The following is an 8770-nucleotide window of genomic DNA, read 5'->3' as shown; positions in this document are numbered from 1 at the left end:
TAATTCCTCTCGACGTAGCGAATGAAACTCGCCAAGGGTCGGAATCTTCCCACCAGCCCGAGTGTGCCCACGTCTCTAGCAAGCAGCCGGAAATTCTGGCGTACTAGCGGGAGTGGAAGATACCTCTTACACAAGAAAATAACAGAAAAGATGAGATATTAGCAGTGGTGTAAAGTGACTACTTAAGTAATGTACAGTTTAGAGGTATTTGAGCTTTATAGAGTATTAACAATGTCCAATACTTTTACTTCTACTCCACTACACCTTGGATTTATATTGTAATTTTACTCCACTTAATTATTAGTTTAGCACCTTATTTATAGCATATCGTCGTTGTCTGGTGGAAACCTTGTATGTCCAAAACCGTTCGTTTTGTATTTATCATCTATAATGTACTAAACTAGTGAAAACAGCAGATCTACAAGCACAACGCCTCGTGATACCAGGCGTTGTGTGCGACAGTCTTGTATGATTAGTTTAGTTACTAGTTACTTTGCAAATATAAATGATTATATTATGAAACATCCAATAATAGATCTGCTGTTTTCAAACATTTTGTATGTTTATATTGATACCAATTAATGTCTTACTTTTACTTGTAATGGAGTACATCTATAGTGCATTGTTGATATTTTTACTTTAGTACAAAATGGTTATACTTTATCCACCACTGTTTTTAGACCTTTTAACAGTGTTGGACATTGCAGCAGAGCATAGTGAAAGGAAGATTTTATTTCTTACCCCATGGACATGAATTTCCGTAGGCATTTTCGAAGACTGCTGCTGTTGGAGTATGGGACGGCCAAGCCCAGTCTCTGCACTCGTCGCCACAGGGACTGGCAAAAGTGGAAATAGCATCCACTTTTTTGGACTCCAGGCAGTTCCGTTTCGATGGCCACAAGGCAAGCAGTGAACTCTCGAAGTCCGTAATGATTCTCTGCGGGGCCCAATCTTGTCCAGTGACCCGCCGGATTTGGTGCCTCACGTGGCATAGAAAGCACTTTATTAAAACAAAAGATTCATAAAACATTCAAAAGTGCTGGCATGATGTGGCATCACTGGCATGATGTGCTGCTCATCTTTCATCATCGTGATGAAGAGCCAGATGTGTGGGTGTCTCCTGTCAAGATGGCGATTCCAACGGGCATGGAATGCTAAAATCAGATGGAAAATCATGGTCAGAGAATGTGGTTGACAAAAAGATGAATTCAGCGCACTTTTCATGGAGAGAGTTTTAGGAACTTAAGCAAAAACGCATCCCTTTAATGAGCCCAAATTCTTCATCTTTACTTATATTCAACGTGATTGTTGGTTCTATTGTCCATGTCCCGATCATAGACGTTCCAGAGCGATGGAGGGAAGACTGCCCCACGCTGAATGTAATTCCTCTCGACGTAGCGAATGAAACTCGCCACGGGTCGGAATCTTCCCACCAGCCCGAGTGTGCCCACGTCTCTAGCAAGCAGCCGGAAATTCTGGCGTACTAGCGGGAGTGGAAGATACCTCTTACACAAGAAAATAACAGAAAAGATGAGATATTAGCAGTGGTGTAAAGTGACTACTTAAGTAATGTACAGTTTAGAGGTATTTGAGCTTTATAGAGTATTAACAATGTCCAATACTTTTACTTCTACTCCACTACACCTTGGATTTATATTGTAATTTTACTCCACTTAATTATTAGTTTAGCACCTTATTTATAGCATATCGTCGTTGTCTGGTGGAAACCTTGTATGTCCAAAACCGTTCGTTTTGTATTTATCATCTATAATGTACTAAACTAGTGAAAACAGCAGATCTACAAGCACAACACCTCGTGATACCAGGCGTTGTGTGCGACAGTCTTGTATGATTAGTTTAGTTACTAGTTACTTTGCAAATATAAATGATTATATTATGAAACATCCAATAATAGATCTGCTGTTTTCAAACATTTTGTATGTTTATATTGATACCAATTAATGTCTTACTTTTACTTGTAATGGAGTACATCTATAGTGCATTGTTGATATTTTTACTTTAGTACAAAATGGTTATACTTTATCCACCACTGTTTTTAGACCTTTTAACAGTGTTGGACATTGCAGCAGAGCATAGTGAAAGGAAGATTTTATTTCTTACCCCAAGGACATGAATTTCCGTAGGCATTTTCGAAGACTGCTGCTGTTGGAGTATGGGACAGCCAAGCCCAGTCTCTGCACTCGTCGCCACAGGGACTGGCAAAAGTGGAAATAGCATCCACTTTTTTGGACTCCAGGCAGTTCCGTTTCGATGGCCACAAGGCAAGCAGTGAACTCTCGAAGTCCGTAATGATTCTCTGCGGGGCCCAATCTTGTCCAGTGACCCGCCGGATTTGGTGCCTCACGTGGCATAGAAAGCACTTTATTAAAACAAAAGATTCATAAAACATTCAAAAGTGCTGGCATGATGTGGCATCACTGGCATGATGTGCTGCTCATCTTTCATCATCGTGATGAAGAGCCAGATGTGTGGGTGTCTCCTGTCAAGATGGCGATTCCAACGGGCATGGAATGCTAAAATCAGATGGAAAATCATGGTCAGAGAATGTGGTTGACAAAAAGATGAATTCAGCGCACTTTTCATGGAGAGAGTTTTAGGAACTTAAGCAAAAACGCATCCCTTTAATAAGCCCAAATTCTTCATCTTTACTTATATTCAACGTGATTGTTGGTTCTATTGTCCATGTCCCGATCATAGACGTTCCAGAGCGATGGAGGGAAGACTGCCCCACGCTGAATGTAATTCCTCTCGACGTAGCGAATGAAACTCGCCAAGGGTCGGAATCTTCCCACCAGCCCGAGTGTGCCCACGTCTCTAGCAAGCAGCCGGAAATTCTGGCGTACTAGCGGGAGTGGAAGATACCTCTTACACAAGAAAATAACAGAAAAGATGAGATATTAGCAGTGGTGTAAAGTGACTACTTAAGTAATGTACAGTTTAGAGGTATTTGAGCTTTATAGAGTATTAACAATGTCCAATACTTTTACTTCTACTCCACTACACCTTGGATTTATATTGTAATTTTACTCCACTTAATTATTAGTTTAGCACCTTATTTATAGCATATCGTCGTTGTCTGGTGGAAACCTTGTATGTCCAAAACCGTTCGTTTTGTATTTATCATCTATAATGTACTAAACTAGTGAAAACAGCAGATCTACAAGCACAACGCCTCGTGATACCAGGCGTTGTGTGCGACAGTCTTGTATGATTAGTTTAGTTACTAGTTACTTTGCAAATATAAATGATTATATTATGAAACATCCAATAATAGATCTGCTGTTTTCAAACATTTTGTATGTTTATATTGATACCAATTAATGTCTTACTTTTACTTGTAATGGAGTACATCTATAGTGCATTGTTGATATTTTTACTTTAGTACAAAATGGTTATACTTTATCCACCACTGTTTTTAGACCTTTTAACAGTGTTGGACATTGCAGCAGAGCATAGTGAAAGGAAGATTTTATTTCTTACCCCATGGACATGAATTTCCGTAGGCATTTTCGAAGACTGCTGCTGTTGGAGTATGGGACGGCCAAGCCCAGTCTCTGCACTCGTCGCCACAGGGACTGGCAAAAGTGGAAATAGCATCCACTTTTTTGGACTCCAGGCAGTTCCGTTTCGATGGCCACAAGGCAAGCAGTGAACTCTCGAAGTCCGTAATGATTCTCTGCGGGGCCCAATCTTGTCCAGTGACCCGCCGGATTTGGTGCCTCACGTGGCATAGAAAGCACTTTATTAAAACAAAAGATTCATAAAACATTCAAAAGTGCTGGCATGATGTGGCATCACTGGCATGATGTGCTGCTCATCTTTCATCATCGTGATGAAGAGCCAGATGTGTGGGTGTCTCCTGTCAAGATGGCGATTCCAACGGGCATGGAATGCTAAAATCAGATGGAAAATCATGGTCAGAGAATGTGGTTGACAAAAAGATGAATTCAGCGCACTTTTCATGGAGAGAGTTTTAGGAACTTAAGCAAAAACGCATCCCTTTAATAAGCCCAAATTCTTCATCTTTACTTATATTCAACGTGATTGTTGGTTCTATTGTCCATGTCCCGATCATAGACGTTCCAGAGCGATGGAGGGAAGACTGCCCCACGCTGAATGTAATTCCTCTCGACGTAGCGAATGAAACTCGCCAAGGGTCGGAATCTTCCCACCAGCCCGAGTGTGCCCACGTCTCTAGCAAGCAGCCGGAAATTCTGGCGTACTAGCGGGAGTGGAAGATACCTCTTACACAAGAAAATAACAGAAAAGATGAGATATTAGCAGTGGTGTAAAGTGACTACTTAAGTAATGTACAGTTTAGAGGTATTTGAGCTTTATAGAGTATTAACAATGTCCAATACTTTTACTTCTACTCCACTACACCTTGGATTTATATTGTAATTTTACTCCACTTAATTATTAGTTTAGCACCTTATTTATAGCATATCGTCGTTGTCTGGTGGAAACCTTGTATGTCCAAAACCGTTCGTTTTGTATTTATCATCTATAATGTACTAAACTAGTGAAAACAGCAGATCTACAAGCACAACGCCTCGTGATACCAGGCGTTGTGTGCGACAGTCTTGTATGATTAGTTTAGTTACTAGTTACTTTGCAAATATAAATGATTATATTATGAAACATCCAATAATAGATCTGCTGTTTTCAAACATTTTGTATGTTTATATTGATACCAATTAATGTCTTACTTTTACTTGTAATGGAGTACATCTATAGTGCATTGTTGATATTTTTACTTTAGTACAAAATGGTTATACTTTATCCACCACTGTTTTTAGACCTTTTAACAGTGTTGGACATTGCAGCAGAGCATAGTGAAAGGAAGATTTTATTTCTTACCCCATGGACATGAATTTCCGTAGGCATTTTCGAAGACTGCTGCTGTTGGAGTATGGGACGGCCAAGCCCAGTCTCTGCACTCGTCGCCACAGGGACTGGCAAAAGTGGAAATAGCATCCACTTTTTTGGACTCCAGGCAGTTCCGTTTCGATGGCCACAAGGCAAGCAGTGAACTCTCGAAGTCCGTAATGATTCTCTGCGGGGCCCAATCTTGTCCAGTGACCCGCCGGATTTGGTGCCTCACGTGGCATAGAAAGCACTTTATTAAAACAAAAGATTCATAAAACATTCAAAAGTGCTGGCATGATGTGGCATCACTGGCATGATGTGCTGCTCATCTTTCATCATCGTGATGAAGAGCCAGATGTGTGGGTGTCTCCTGTCAAGATGGCGATTCCAACGGGCATGGAATGCTAAAATCAGATGGAAAATCATGGTCAGAGAATGTGGTTGACAAAAAGATGAATTCAGCGCACTTTTCATGGAGAGAGTTTTAGGAACTTAAGCAAAAACGCATCCCTTTAATGAGCCCAAATTCTTCATCTTTACTTATATTCAACGTGATTGTTGGTTCTATTGTCCATGTCCCGATCATAGACGTTCCAGAGCGATGGAGGGAAGACTGCCCCACGCTGAATGTAATTCCTCTCGACGTAGCGAATGAAACTCGCCACGGGTCGGAATCTTCCCACCAGCCCGAGTGTGCCCACGTCTCTAGCAAGCAGCCGGAAATTCTGGCGTACTAGCGGGAGTGGAAGATACCTCTTACACAAGAAAATAACAGAAAAGATGAGATATTAGCAGTGGTGTAAAGTGACTACTTAAGTAATGTACAGTTTAGAGGTATTTGAGCTTTATAGAGTATTAACAATGTCCAATACTTTTACTTCTACTCCACTACACCTTGGATTTATATTGTAATTTTACTCCACTTAATTATTAGTTTAGCACCTTATTTATAGCATATCGTCGTTGTCTGGTGGAAACCTTGTATGTCCAAAACCGTTCGTTTTGTATTTATCATCTATAATGTACTAAACTAGTGAAAACAGCAGATCTACAAGCACAACACCTCGTGATACCAGGCGTTGTGTGCGACAGTCTTGTATGATTAGTTTAGTTACTAGTTACTTTGCAAATATAAATGATTATATTATGAAACATCCAATAATAGATCTGCTGTTTTCAAACATTTTGTATGTTTATATTGATACCAATTAATGTCTTACTTTTACTTGTAATGGAGTACATCTATAGTGCATTGTTGATATTTTTACTTTAGTACAAAATGGTTATACTTTATCCACCACTGTTTTTAGACCTTTTAACAGTGTTGGACATTGCAGCAGAGCATAGTGAAAGGAAGATTTTATTTCTTACCCCAAGGACATGAATTTCCGTAGGCATTTTCGAAGACTGCTGCTGTTGGAGTATGGGACAGCCAAGCCCAGTCTCTGCACTCGTCGCCACAGGGACTGGCAAAAGTGGAAATAGCATCCACTTTTTTGGACTCCAGGCAGTTCCGTTTCGATGGCCACAAGGCAAGCAGTGAACTCTCGAAGTCCGTAATGATTCTCTGCGGGGCCCAATCTTGTCCAGTGACCCGCCGGATTTGGTGCCTCACGTGGCATAGAAAGCACTTTATTAAAACAAAAGATTCATAAAACATTCAAAAGTGCTGGCATGATGTGGCATCACTGGCATGATGTGCTGCTCATCTTTCATCATCGTGATGAAGAGCCAGATGTGTGGGTGTCTCCTGTCAAGATGGCGATTCCAACGGGCATGGAATGCTAAAATCAGATGGAAAATCATGGTCAGAGAATGTGGTTGACAAAAAGATGAATTCAGCGCACTTTTCATGGAGAGAGTTTTAGGAACTTAAGCAAAAACGCATCCCTTTAATAAGCCCAAATTCTTCATCTTTACTTATATTCAACGTGATTGTTGGTTCTATTGTCCATGTCCCGATCATAGACGTTCCAGAGCGATGGAGGGAAGACTGCCCCACGCTGAATGTAATTCCTCTCGACGTAGCGAATGAAACTCGCCAAGGGTCGGAATCTTCCCACCAGCCCGAGTGTGCCCACGTCTCTAGCAAGCAGCCGGAAATTCTGGCGTACTAGCGGGAGTGGAAGATACCTCTTACACAAGAAAATAACAGAAAAGATGAGATATTAGCAGTGGTGTAAAGTGACTACTTAAGTAATGTACAGTTTAGAGGTATTTGAGCTTTATAGAGTATTAACAATGTCCAATACTTTTACTTCTACTCCACTACACCTTGGATTTATATTGTAATTTTACTCCACTTAATTATTAGTTTAGCACCTTATTTATAGCATATCGTCGTTGTCTGGTGGAAACCTTGTATGTCCAAAACCGTTCGTTTTGTATTTATCATCTATAATGTACTAAACTAGTGAAAACAGCAGATCTACAAGCACAACGCCTCGTGATACCAGGCGTTGTGTGCGACAGTCTTGTATGATTAGTTTAGTTACTAGTTACTTTGCAAATATAAATGATTATATTATGAAACATCCAATAATAGATCTGCTGTTTTCAAACATTTTGTATGTTTATATTGATACCAATTAATGTCTTACTTTTACTTGTAATGGAGTACATCTATAGTGCATTGTTGATATTTTTACTTTAGTACAAAATGGTTATACTTTATCCACCACTGTTTTTAGACCTTTTAACAGTGTTGGACATTGCAGCAGAGCATAGTGAAAGGAAGATTTTATTTCTTACCCCATGGACATGAATTTCCGTAGGCATTTTCGAAGACTGCTGCTGTTGGAGTATGGGACGGCCAAGCCCAGTCTCTGCACTCGTCGCCACAGGGACTGGCAAAAGTGGAAATAGCATCCACTTTTTTGGACTCCAGGCAGTTCCGTTTCGATGGCCACAAGGCAAGCAGTGAACTCTCGAAGTCCGTAATGATTCTCTGCGGGGCCCAATCTTGTCCAGTGACCCGCCGGATTTGGTGCCTCACGTGGCATAGAAAGCACTTTATTAAAACAAAAGATTCATAAAACATTCAAAAGTGCTGGCATGATGTGGCATCACTGGCATGATGTGCTGCTCATCTTTCATCATCGTGATGAAGAGCCAGATGTGTGGGTGTCTCCTGTCAAGATGGCGATTCCAACGGGCATGGAATGCTAAAATCAGATGGAAAATCATGGTCAGAGAATGTGGTTGACAAAAAGATGAATTCAGCGCACTTTTCATGGAGAGAGTTTTAGGAACTTAAGCAAAAACGCATCCCTTTAATGAGCCCAAATTCTTCATCTTTACTTATATTCAACGTGATTGTTGGTTCTATTGTCCATGTCCCGATCATAGACGTTCCAGAGCGATGGAGGGAAGACTGCCCCACGCTGAATGTAATTCCTCTCGACGTAGCGAATGAAACTCGCCACGGGTCGGAATCTTCCCACCAGCCCGAGTGTGCCCACGTCTCTAGCAAGCAGCCGGAAATTCTGGCGTACTAGCGGGAGTGGAAGATACCTCTTACACAAGAAAATAACAGAAAAGATGAGATATTAGCAGTGGTGTAAAGTGACTACTTAAGTAATGTACAGTTTAGAGGTATTTGAGCTTTATAGAGTATTAACAATGTCCAATACTTTTACTTCTACTCCACTACACCTTGGATTTATATTGTAATTTTACTCCACTTAATTATTAGTTTAGCACCTTATTTATAGCATATCGTCGTTGTCTGGTGGAAACCTTGTATGTCCAAAACCGTTCGTTTTGTATTTATCATCTATAATGTACTAAACTAGTGAAAACAGCAGATCTACAAGCACAACACCTCGTGATACCAGGCGTTGTGTGCGACAGTCTTGTATGATTAGTTTAGTTACTAGTT

The sequence above is a fragment of the Nannobrachium achirus genome (genome assembly GCF_963921795.1).
Source record: "Nannobrachium achirus genome assembly, chromosome: 20".
Taxonomy (NCBI): Eukaryota; Metazoa; Chordata; class Actinopteri; order Myctophiformes; family Myctophidae; genus Nannobrachium; species Nannobrachium achirus.
The sequence above is the reverse complement of the archived record's forward strand: the minus strand, read 5'-3'. Positions refer to the sequence as shown.